The following is a 13,567-nucleotide window of genomic DNA, read 5'->3' as shown; positions in this document are numbered from 1 at the left end:
ATGATGAACTCATCAGGAAATAACCATGATAGTTTCCAGGGGAAACCGCGAGGAGGTCGACCTGGTTGGGTATATTGCTAGCAATGGGATTCTCAGTTTCCATTACTAACAATCCCTTTCCCCCTCTAGTAGACAGGTTAGCTTTGGTGACGTTTTAAGAGGGACGCTGCCCTCGACCATTAAGTTCCCTTATTCGCCTCTTACGACACCTACGGGTAAGGAAGAGGTGACCTATGCTGTGTCAGGACCACACGGCAAATAATACTACAGAAGTAGTATATTATAATTGACTTTGGTGGTCAATTTTTGTATTTTTACAGGATGTAAAATTTTTGTTAGCTCGTTAATTAGTTAGGATATTAAATTAGTTATTGGGATTTTATGAACATGATACAGTTTGAATATATAAACCAATAACATCCCACTGTTGGGAATGGTTAAACATTGACTGGAAGTATATTTAATTCTAATTTATTCAGCAAGAAATATTTTAGACGTAATTTAAATTAATAACCTGTTCAGATAAATGTATTCATTAAAATTATTTCTTTCACGTTTAATTATATTTATATATGTATTGTTTGATAAATATACATTAAGAATAACATGTTTATAACAATTTTAACTTCCGTTGCACCTGCAAACGCTTTAAAAGTAAATGTAGCTTACCCACTATGAATACAAATTTTGCCGCTCAATAAAAAAGCATACGACTGTCATGTAACGTACATAAATTCTAGAAATTCCCGGGAAAGACTCAAAACGTGATCGTACTGCAACACGGACCGGCGGGCTCCCCGTCGTCGCAGGGATTTCTTTGTTTTTAAACATACAAAAAGTCAGCCCCATCTCATTCTAAACGCAGCAGGTACAAAGTATGCACGATGGACCACATGTTGAATACTTTTGCTAAAAGGAAAACTTGTCACTTCGGTCGAAAAGAGAAACACAAAAATCCGACGGAATGTAGATGGATATTTAATCCGAAAACGTTACAGTGAATTCCTGAAAATTTACTTTTCTAAAATGTCTAAAATGAGGTTTTTTTATTAGTGATTTATTTAGTCGTTACATTTTCTAATTATTTTAAATGTATTTTAATTTTAAACCTTAACGTGGTAAGATTAATGGAAATATTTTATAAATTACTTTAAAACTTACTTAGGTCACTATCTCGATTTGTCAGGTCATCTTGTGTCAAACTATATCGAAGCGGTAGCAATCCATTCGCATAATAATAAATACAGCACAGAACACATGCTCACTTGTCAATTTTACGTCAAACAAACTTTTTATGCACATGAAAAAAAAATCTTAATCAATTATTCAGTCACCACACTTGCACACAAAACGTCAACAGTCACCAGGTTACTTAAAAAAAATATATGCGAGAGTTTATTAAAAATAACAAAGGTTAGAGAACTGAAACGACGTGCGTCGCGGGCACGGTACCAACGGATATAGCAATAGCGGCTAGCGGGAGGACTCGATCCAAACGCGCCGTTGGCGATTTCATCTCAATCTCGCCCGTCAGAACGAGACAGTAACATGACAATAAACGACTGTAAAATGTCAGGAGCGAAAGAGACGGCAGTTTTCTCATTATGCGCGCGTCGAAACTGACATTTCAATCTCACCGTCCCGCTCGCACAGAAAGTTATTTCCTTACAAATAATATGCGGGCGTATTTGTTCTCTGTCTCGTTCTAGCCTGGATAGTGCTAACCAGATAATGTCTTAATCGCATTTTCTTAGCGCTATGCTGACTGATGCACTAACATAAACAATGATAATTAATGGATTTGCATGCATGATAATTTTTTTATGGAATCAACTATGACGAAGTTAATATGGAATTTGTTGGGGGTCAAAGCTTATTTAAATGAGCAATAAGCAAATTAATAAAAGGAAGATAAAGTGAGGCGTTGTGCTAGAAATAGTCCTAATTGAATATAGTGATGAGAATCTAAACGAAGAGTTAACTGTTAATGAGTTATATGATATGATAAGTACACTGCATCACTGTAACTGAAAGAAAGTTTTTTTATACAACTAAGAATAGCAAATAAGCCGATGGGCCATCTGATGGAAAGTGGTAACCATCGCCTATAGACATGGCAGTGCCATGGACATAACAGAGTATACTGTTTCGCCCGTGATATCCCCCATGCGTTGCCATTCCTGAGGTAATTTATAATAGTACATATACAAGAAGAAAGAATACAGTTTATTGCACCAATATTATATACATTATTGATAGATTTTAAAGTATAGGTATTTAATATAGTACAAGAGGCGGTCTTATTGTTAAGCAATCTCTTTCAAAGAACTTCTTGGTAAAACGAATTAAAGAATGAATGAGAATTATCACATTTTTAACAATGAACAGCAATTGCTTATCGCATATTAATAAATTGCCTGCAAGAAAAAATATAGTAACCAGTCTATTATTTAAAATTAAACAATTAAGATAACAGATATGAGATTTTAAGACTTGTTTAAATACTTAGTTGTAATTCTTGTAATATAACAAAAAACTAGAAATAATATATTTAATAACGACATAAAGTGCAAATCTAAACTAGGGCTGGATAGGATAGGATCAGAACGAGATCCAATATGTAAATTTCTAAAATAAACTAAATTAGAACCAAACCCGAAAATATTCCTAACTACTGCATTCCAAATTTTGCAAAAGCAGAGTTAAGTAATGTCGCAACAGTTAGCAAAGCAAAGTTAACATTTTTGATATATTTTAAGATATTAAATTACAAGTAGATTTCATTCCTAAAATCGCTGCAAGAGTAATTAATCCTAGCAATGTTTCTTTCTTACTTGTAAATCTATAAACGCTCAAGGGCAAAATTACTTTAAATAATCTTGAGGATTAGGATTAGTAACATTTGATGGGACGTATGTTGTAAAATAATTCAATAATATAGAATATACTATTTATCTTGACTTGAGATAGGTGCAAACAGATCGAAATACAGATCGATATGAGAATCAATTTCCTTTAAAAAGCATTCAGGAAACTTGAAAACAGTATATTCCTTTATCCTCATAATACCAAAGATGCAAAGATAGGAAATTGACGCTGAGATTATGAGTTGAAAGTCATCCAGCAAATCTTGAAAAAGACTGTTCTCAAAATTCTTCGAAGGATTAGATACTAAATAAGGCAATGCGCTAAAGAATTAGACTTATAGATATAGCCGACAAAGTCAGCAAACTGGTGAAAATAGATTGGTTACATCTGTCGCAGAATCGATGCGATGATCGTTTATGTAAATGTGCTCTCTAGTAAAGACCACATTTGGGCAAACGTAGTGTAGCGTGCCCCCCAGCTAGATGGCGCGAAGATATGCGCAAATTGCTGAGAATAATTGGATTGTTAAAGTGAAGAACGGTGCCATGTGGCGCATCTTAAGAGAAACGTACCTCCAACAGGGAACTACAAAGTATTAAATTACTGCTCGCAAACACAGTACATAATCTATTTCAAATACTATGTTAAGTAGAATGTCATGTTAAGTAGTAATTAACTTAACTTATACTAAACTTGCTCCACTTAACCATTTTAAGTTCTTGAAACGGTCGATTAACAGAATGCATTTAACATTTCAACCAACTCGTATATGGACTGGAATAAATTTAATGTCGCATACAATGTTTAAATGGAAGGACCTGATAATTATCTATTTGTGAAGTGATGTGTAAATACTCACGACTGCATGTTTGAGGTACTGACTACTGCGCAAATGTTTGCTCAACGTTGACAGGGCGCTGACGGCTCAAGCAAGACAATTTTTCTGGGAATCCACACAAAAATTCCTTAGGCATACAGAAGCTGGACTATTTCTCGTAATAGGTTCGTGTTGAAACTGGATTGAATTCGAAAACGGAGGCTTTCCATTTGTTTGTTTATTTGTAAGATCGTGAACTATTGTTCGAACAAATCTCTGTCTAAACTCTAAGTAGATACCAACTAAATGCTCGACTGTTGTTATCTCGCGGATATAGTTAACTTTGAATACAAAATACATAATGAAAACATAATTGTGGTTTAAGTGAACAAAGCTACTATATAATATGCAACATAATCCTGTAACTTGTATTGCTACTAAGGTTGTTAATAGGATATCTCCAAGAGAAAAAAAGCTCAATTCTACATACTATCGCTTACAAAAGAATGTCGCTGTCAACGAAGTGCGTGAAATCGCGTCACCCGCAAAAGGTACAGAATGAATCATGCATTAGGTTACTTCAAGAGTCTTCGAAAACTAACGTAGAGAGCAGTGCATGTCTTAATGCACTTCCAACAAAAAGAGAAAACACACATCTCGTATCGATAGAACGTGACAGTAACATCTTCACGAAAACATGTTAAACAACCTAACTTATTAATCCAATCATGTGATTTCCATCGTTAACTTACAAGTGAGTAAAGTCCATTTTACTATAAAATACGACTGTGAAGGATTTCAGAATCGAACCCGTTTTCGGTACAAATGAAATGCACCAAGAAAAGGGACGGGGCTACAAAAAGCAATCGCGGTAAAGCAACTAAACTCGAAAGCTCAAAGGACTTGTGCTGTATTTTGTTTTGTCTGAGCGAGATAACTTGATCACGCTCACAATTCACCAAACATCACAATAACCGAGTTGTGAACATATAAATAAATCTATTCACAAAGGAATATGTATTAAACTTGCATTCGAAGAAAAATCTTACGCCCTTTCGTACCGGTCAAGATGTAAAAAGAACAATTTACAAGTTCGTCTGGCGCAAAGTGAGACAGAGCATATATTTTAGTACGTTAAAAAAGGACGTCGTATGAGCGGACCGGAGTTGGAGGCTGTGTATTTTTTCTGAGTTATTATGCCGGTTTCGATCTTTAATTAAGACATTTTGTGCATTTATAATGAAATAACAACATGAGTCAACGTTACCGACACCTCGAAATGCTCGCCGTGAAGTATTTGACCTAAGAGGTAGAATGAGTTATCTATACTTAAGTGGTTTTATTTTTGAGAATAATTTTATGAGTTCGCTCGCAACGAGACAGCTCCAAAAAATAATGCGGTATTTTTTTTAATTATAATCGTTCCAATGTAACCTTATAAAGATTTAATGAATTGAGTTCAATGTAATTGTTTATTTTAAAATTACTCTGGTTCTTTAACAGTGGTTCTGTACTTGGATAGACAACGTAGCCTTACTGTACATACACTTCAACACTTGGAAATATCTATGGTTAATCTGGCACTATTGAAGGGACTATAGTGCCTCCCATGTCCCGACCGAATCAAAGGCTTTCTCATAGTCCACAAACGCTAGACATAGTAGTAGATTATACTCTTCGGTCTTTTGTATAATTTGTACGTACCGTTGTATGTACGGTGCTAAAGCCCTTTCGGAAGCCAGCTTGTTCGGGTGGCTGGAAGTTGTCGAGTTGTTAAGTAAGACAAAGATGTATTTACATAAAATATTGACAAAGAACGTGCAAATACAAAAGGCAGCCTTATTGCTGAAAGACATCTCTTACAGAAAACCCGATTAATTCTTTATTTAAAACCAAAATTTTGAAATATAATAAACCATATAATCAGTTGGTAGTTAGGTAATTTTAGTTAGAAATAGAGTTTACACTAATATTTAAAATTTTTGTTTAGAAATAGATTTAGAGAAAGGAAGTGAAATGGATAGGCCATATCGCATATGGCAGTGAAATTCATGATGCGATGCTCCATAATAAAGAACTATTTCATTTCTCCGTACATTGTGGAAGGAGGCGGAAAATCTTAGTTCTCAGAACTGACAACGCAAGAGGCATCTTATAGACATCACAATGTATTCTGTCGTAGTGTTATTCATATCTATAGGTATCAAATTAGAAAGTTATTCTAAATTCAAATGTTTATTTTTAATCATATTTAAATGAATGGAATTTAATAGACAAACGGACAATACCCTAAAATATTCTTTACCTTAATTTACGTGATCAAAGTCACGAGAAACAGCTCAAACAGCTATTTCCAAATATGTATGTAGAGTCCTATTAAAGCTAGTCAGTGAATTCATCATAACTCGATTAGTAATCAACAAAGAGGATGATTGTTATGAAATATAAATTATACAAACAATCCCACGGTTTTTTTGCTGAACGACACAAGCTTCAATAAATTTGCCAATCAGCTAATATGCAGGTGCTATATTGAAACCTAAGATTGAATGCTTATAAAGACATAAAACTGTAAATATTGTTGCATAATCGTTTATTTCATTCACACGTGTATATTTTCATATAGATGTTCTATTTTAAGAACGATGATCAAACAATAAAATCATTTAAAGCAGTTATCATAAAATTTTATCTTGAAACTCCTGTTTAATTTATTCAATTGTACATTATTATTTATGTATTATTATTATTCATAATGTAGGTGTATACAATTACTTATTATTTTAATATAGTTATGACACAGTATGTTTAATTTTAACTAGGTTTTATTCAGTTTTATCTTTAGTTATACATTTTTACTTTCGAATATTCTACAGTTTCTTTTCCGCTTCTCAAAGGTTTACTGTAAAATATCCCTCTATTAGATAAGACCGCTATTGTAAATTAAATATTTTAATGTACCCAATACAGATAGTGTAAAATATGTACAATAAAGATTTTACAATACAATAGAATGAATACTCGTGTAGGTACTTATTACATCACATCAGCCGTTAACCATTGCTGAACATACGCCTCCCCCATAAGGGGAGTTTTGCCAGCAGTTGCCGTGCTTGGCAGGCTACAACCACAGCTAGCCTTTGGTAATGTTTTAAAAGGGACGCTACTGTCCATTCTTTGACCATTAAATTCCCTTAATCGCCCCTTACGACACCCACGGGAAAGGAATTTTTTTTTATGGATGATAATGGAATGGTAACCCTGCCTGTGCTAACGGTATACGCTGGTGGGGCACCAGTGAGGGATGATAGGTGAAAATGAAAAGGCAGGTCAGTTAGCTCATCGTTATGAATACACTGGTTTCAGCACAATGGTTTCCAAGGGGGACTAAGGGAAGGTCGACCTATTAGTGTATATTGTTAGCAATAGCAATGGTAATAGGTAATTAACGTTTTTAATTTGTTGTCAAAGATTTCTTTTTTATATAATTTTCCTTTAATATACAATCAGAAGTTTTAATTTGTCCTAATTTTTTTTTATTGTAAATTATTATCAATTTTTTTTAATGGTTATACAAGTATTATTCTCAAATAATGTGTTTTTCTGAAAGAATGTTTTATTAATTTCTGAGCATTATTATTGACAATTTTGCTGTAGTTTTTAAGATTATTTGTTTGTTTAATTTTGTTTATATTTATTTAATTTAGTATTGTCTAATTTTGTGTTTCGTTTACTTGTATTTTATTTTGTGCAAATTCTAGTGGCTACCAAATTACTATTTAAGTATATAATTATGTATTATTTTAGCTGTTTGTTTGCCTTAAATAAATAAGCAATGGGAGTGGTAATCCGCATTACTAACAATACCATCCCTCCTCAGGAAAAGAAGTAAGTACTCATTTCATATAAAAGTTGATGAAAATATTTTCTGTAGTTTATGTTTTCTGGCAGCCTACCTAATGGAAAGAGAAATTCGTCGGCTGTAAGTTCGTACAGTAATGTATGTGGGTACCACAAAGCCGTACTGCTCATGTCTATAGGCGACGGTTACCACTTTCCATCAGGTGGGCCGTCAGCTTGTTTGCCATTCTAAGTTGTAAAAAAAAAAAAGAAAAAAAAAAGCCGCAAAACGAACGACCATGAGAGATCACATTAGCCACCTACATCTATTGACTGCACTGCACTGCAACACATTTGCTTCGTTCCGTAATGACCTTTTACGATATTTTGAAGGTAAAAAGCAGTGTTATGACACTCGTTGTCCTTTGCCACACGAAGAACGCATATTATAGACTACTAGCGACCCGCCCCGGCTTCGCGCGGGTACATATTACGTCACGTCACATTAGAAACCTCAAAATTTATCAGTGTTTCTCTACAATATTATGCATGTATTATACATATAAACCTTCCTCTTGAATTACTCTATCTATTATAAAAACCGCTTCAAAATCCGTTGAGTAGTTTAAATATTTAAGCATACATAGGGACGGACAGACAGCGACAGCGACTTTGTTTTATACTATGTAGTGATTTTCCTAGCGACTTCAATAATTAAAGATTGTCCCACAATAAAACCATCTTCAATCATGACAATTGGGGGAAAGGGATTGTTAGTTATGGGGTCTAACTGACTCATTGCTAGCAATACAACCTATCAGGTCGATCTCCACGCGGTTCTCTCTGGTAACCATCATGGTTAATTCTAGTGGAACTGTGGACTAACTGCCTATCGGCATTCTCACCTATCATCCTTCACTGGTACTCCGTCAGCGTATACCGATAGCACGGTCGGGGTTACCATTCCATTGTCACCCATTAAAAAAACTGTAACGGATCTGGTGTATTTTAACATATTAGAGTAAGAATAGGTAAAATGAAGCTATTGCTTATTTATATTTTATTCAACAGTACAAATCTTCAAAAAGGCGGTCAAATGATCGTTTTCGCAACGACAGAAAAATCATCAATTTCAATAAATACCTATAACTATTATTATGATTTGTTTATATGATATTTCAAAAAGTTTCATGATTCTATCTATATATTTCTATAGGTTTTATCTTTTCAATGTCAAAATACGCGATGTTCCCGAACATAAACAACTATCTTTATACGCGATTTAGACGGATTTTTTCCAGTGAGGGATGATAGATGAGAATAAAAAAGCAGGTCCTATAAAAAAGTGTTTATCGTGATGAATACAACAAAATTCAGCCGTTTTTCAAATCGATGATGGTTTCCAGGGTGGACCACTTGGAGGTCGATCTAACAGGATATATTGCTAGCAATGGGACTGGTAGTCCGCATTACTAACAATTCCTTCTTCCGGCGGGGCACCAGTGAGAGATGATAGGTGAGGATGAAGCAGGTCAGTCAGCCCATCGTGACGAATTCAACAAGAATTATTTACGATGGTTTTCCGGGTGAACCACGTGAAGGTCGACCTAATAGTCTATATTGCTAGCAATAGCGCTGGCAAACAATCCCTTTCCTCCGATCCATTACAAGTTAGACAGTAGAAAACTGAAGTAGCCAGAATTAAAGACCACTACCACCTCTTAGACATTTCCTAATTCATCTTCATTCACAATTCGTCCTTTTTTGTAATACGACTCATGTGTCAGGTATCCATGCCGGTGCATAGTACAAACTTGAATTACTTCTAGAAATACGAGCTTTAGTTTTTTTTTAAACCCACATGGCATACAAAAACGAAAATCACCGACCACAAAATAATGCTACAACTACAAGCTAACAACCAAATTCTCACCCAAACCGGTTCAGGAATAAGCGATCAATTTTATTAAGAGGGTTAACATAAAAGTTAAAAAAATAAACATTTTGATAACAGTAACGTGTCACAGGCTCCGGCGGAGGAATTTATGTAAATCGATGGACGTATAAAAAATATGTCAAGTGCGAGTCGGGCTCTTGTAGGATGAGAGCTTCAGGTATTCATTACGTATGCAAGTGTCTAATAAATATTATAAATGTGAAAGTTTGTAAAGATGTTTGGACCTTTTTTTAAATGGTAGACAAACTGACTGCACACCTGATGGAAAATTATAATTGTTCTGTGTTGGAAACACCAATAAAATTTATTACTGGCATAAAAACTTTCTGTTATATGTTTTTATTATAATTAAAAATATATATCAATTGTCATTTATAGGAGAACGAATAAAATTATATATTTATTTACCTTTAGCGTTTAATATTTAAATACATGCATCAAGATTGAGTTTAATACAAATTTGGTCCTTCGAGCCGGATATGAACCAGCGATCTATGGATGAATAGACTAGATTAATGCTCTTTGCATAGCTCCTTATGCCTTATGTCCTGCGAGGTCTAAAGGAGCTTAGTGTGTCGAGTTTGCATTGATTGTAGCTCTTTCGATCTTCAGCATTGCTGCTTCAGGACCGAAATAGTGTTCATATACGATACGATCTAATCTGCCAAGTACACTTGCTTGATAATAAAAACACAATTGGGATAGAGATACGCATGCTTTTTTTTAAAGGGATAAAAATGGGATGGTAACCTCGTTTGCGCTATCCGTATACACTGGGGTGGGAGAGGCCATCGTTTAATTTACTAAGAATTAACTACAACAGTTTTAAGAGGGACCGAGGAGAGGTCGATTTCTACGCAGATAGGGTATATTGATAGGAATGGGACCATTAATGCTTACTATTAATGTAGGATACTTCTATAGAAAGTTGCTCTCTAGAACTTGAAACAAAATTTGTAAAAGTAATTTGACGAATTGTAATTGGTGTCAGGTAGGTTGTTGGAAATAGCAATAACAGATAAGTATAAAATAATATTTTAAGTATGGAAACTTTATACGCTCTTTTCCAGTCTATTTTCCATGTTTAATTAACATGTGTCGTGCCTAATAATATTTGTAAAAAATTAGAAAAATTGTGATTTTAATAATCCTAAAAGATTCCACCACAGATTTCAAATCACGGCATATAGAACACTAGTTTTTACCATCGACTGCGCTCGCGAGACTCGGAATATGTTCATTAACTAGGATAAAAAGTAGTCTATAATTATCCTACACCATCGCATGTAATACATATATACCAGATTTTATAAAAATTAGTTAAGCTCTTGATTTTTTTTATACAACTTAGAATGGCAAACAAGCTGACGGCCCACATGATGGAAAGTGGTAACCGTCGCCTATAGACATGAGCAGTACCATGGACATAACAAAGTATACTGTTTCGCCCATGATACCCCCGATGCGTTGCCATTCCTGAGGACTCAGGTGTTATTCCTCTGTACCCTATAAATTCACTGCCATATCTCAACCTTTAAACCGAAACACAGCCATGCAAACACGACTGCTTCACGGTTGAAACACGAATATACTATGAAGTAACAAAAAAACAAACACACTTAAATTATTAGTAAGGATAGGTCAGATTAGTACATAAAGATATATTTCCCAAACAAGTACATATAATATTGTTGTTAAATAAATTACTACACGCACAATAATCTATACATTTGATAATTTATTCTGTGTTGTTATCATACACACCTGCTGGGCGAATTTACTGGATATACCTAACCTCTTACCATAGATGCGCAAATAGACTAGACAGACAGCATTTAAAAAGAAAAAAAATCGAGCATTAGCAGTAGATTTTCTTCTCTCTCAAATACCTGTTGTCAAGGTAAAAGGGATTATTAGTAATAGAGATCTAACAGCTTCATTGGTAGCAATAAATTTCATCAGGTCGACCTTGACGCGTTTCCCCTCTGGAGAATATCGTGGTTACTTCTAGAAGAATTCGTCACGTCGTCGTCTTAAAAAAAGACGGGGTATTATTTTCCATCAAATGGGCTCTCAGCTCATTTTCCATCCTTATTGGTATAACAATGCATGATGGGTTCCGGAATACTTAATGCATCTATGGGTACTGCTATCACTTTCCACAAGGTGGCCTGTCAGCTGGTTTGCTATTCTAAGTTAAAAAAAAAAAACAATTAATTATTATAAATTTGTTCTGTTTTCTAAACCAGCCTTTAGGAGAGACCTATGTTCAGAAGTACACCTTGAATGACTGAAAATCAATGGTGATTTTATAAATTGTAAAGTCTTAATTAAATGCCTCTAAAAACTATACTCGATGAATCTTGTAAGGCTGAAACAATTTTGATTATGTTGACGATTATAAGTAGTAAGGCCATTGGCGTATTTAAGAATGCTTATCTCAAAATTGTCTGGTCCCTACCCATCAGGAGCTAAGCTTTCAGCTATCGGCAAAAATATATTTAAGACTACATAAGAGTATGTGTCTTTTATAAAGGAATAGACTCCCCTGAAAAATAGTCTTAACTACGCCAATGAGTAAAGCGCTCAAAAAATGTATCTGGCAATTCTAAAAATTGCTAGTGCAATTCCAAACCACCGCCTTCCGTCCAGTAAACTGCACAGTATACAAGGGGCGGCAAATAAGAACACCGTCTCATCTGGACTACATTAGTGGGGATTACGCTACTTGTTGGTTCTAAATTGATCATAGCCATAATGGCTACTCGTTATTAATAGTAATAGATTTTGCTACGAAAAAACAATAACATTATTCGTGGCAAATTTGTACGAGAAGAAAACCAACACTGGAATAAACAAAAGAGATTTTTGAAAAAATTATCAGAATTTAAAAATGTATGAGTGTTTTTTTTTTTTGATAGGTGACAATGGTATGGTAACCCCGCCTACGCTAACGGAATACGCTGGCGGAGCACCAGTGAAATGTGATAGATGAGAATAAAAACAGACCAGTTAGCCCATCATGATGATTTCATCAGGAATTAACCATGATAGTTTCTAGGGTAAACCGCGAGGAGGTCGACCTGATTGGGTATATTGCTAGCAATGGGATTCTCAGTCACTATTACTAACAATCCTTTTCCCCTGTATGAGTGTATTATACCATATCAGCCGTTTATTATCCACTACTAAACAAAGCCTTACCCTATTTGAGGGTTTTGCCGATAGACGCCACACTTGTCTTTGGCAATAGTAGTTAAGTCTTGGTGATGTTTTAAGAGGGACGCTGCTGCTTATTCCTTGACCATTAAGGATCCCTTAGTCGCCTCTTACGACACCTACGGGAAAGAAAGGAAAGACCTATTATATACTCCATGCCACACGACTACAACAACAATCATATTATTTTAAAGGTACCTAACATTTAAATTCAATTTCAATTCCAGAGGGAGACTTTGTACAAAAGTCGATTGCTTGGGTACCTGTGTCCCATTCGTGTTTCAACCGTGATTCAGTTGTGTTTGCATGAGTGTGTTTCGGTTTGAAGCGTGGGATATGGCGTGAATTTACTGGGTACAGAGGAATAACATCTGAGTCCTCAGGAATGGCAACGCATGGGAGGTATCATGGGCGAAACAGAATACTCTGTTATGTCCATGGTACTGCTCATGTCTATAGGCGACGGTTACCACTTTCCATCAGGTGGGCCGTCAGCTTGTTTGCCATTTTAAGTTGTATAAAACAAAACATTTAAATTAATATGGTATTTGAACAGATTCTTAATTATTATAGAGAGCATTGGTTTTTTATCTTCCTAATCGAAACATAATTCAAATTTGTATCCCACAATAAAAAAATCGACTTCAGTCGTAGTAAAATCGAATATTTTTATTTAAAAAATCCAATATCCAATCCAATTCAAAGATTAAACAACTGAATCGATTTTACTAAATTTTTATGGGACAAATAATCAGTATCATTGAAATAAAAAAAGAATGTTCCGTATCTGTCCAGGCGACTTCGAGTAATCAGAGAACATATATAAAAAAAAAAATTAATAATAAAAAAAAGAGAAGTTTTTTGAA

The 13,567-nt window shown here is 34.7% G+C and overlaps 1 protein-coding gene across 1 annotated transcript in view; it reads right to left on the bottom strand.

Moving 5' to 3' along the window:
- The window catches only part of LOC113519384 (transcriptional activator cubitus interruptus), a 144,147-nt gene extending 142,694 nt beyond the window's left edge, over positions 1-1,453 (bottom strand). The window contains exon 1 of the mRNA XM_026904446.3: positions 1,162-1,453. The gene's annotated coding sequence lies outside the window, so the exon portion shown is untranslated. The remainder of the gene's footprint in view (positions 1-1,161) is intronic.
- Between the last annotated feature and the right edge of the window lie 12,114 nt (positions 1,454-13,567).

The sequence above is a fragment of the Galleria mellonella genome, unplaced genomic scaffold (assembly GCF_026898425.1).
Source record: "Galleria mellonella isolate WM207_F2 unplaced genomic scaffold, CSIRO_AGI_GalMel_v1 utg352, whole genome shotgun sequence".
Classification (NCBI taxonomy): Eukaryota; Metazoa; Arthropoda; class Insecta; order Lepidoptera; family Pyralidae; genus Galleria; species Galleria mellonella.
This window is presented reverse-complemented; position numbering and strand designations above follow the sequence as displayed.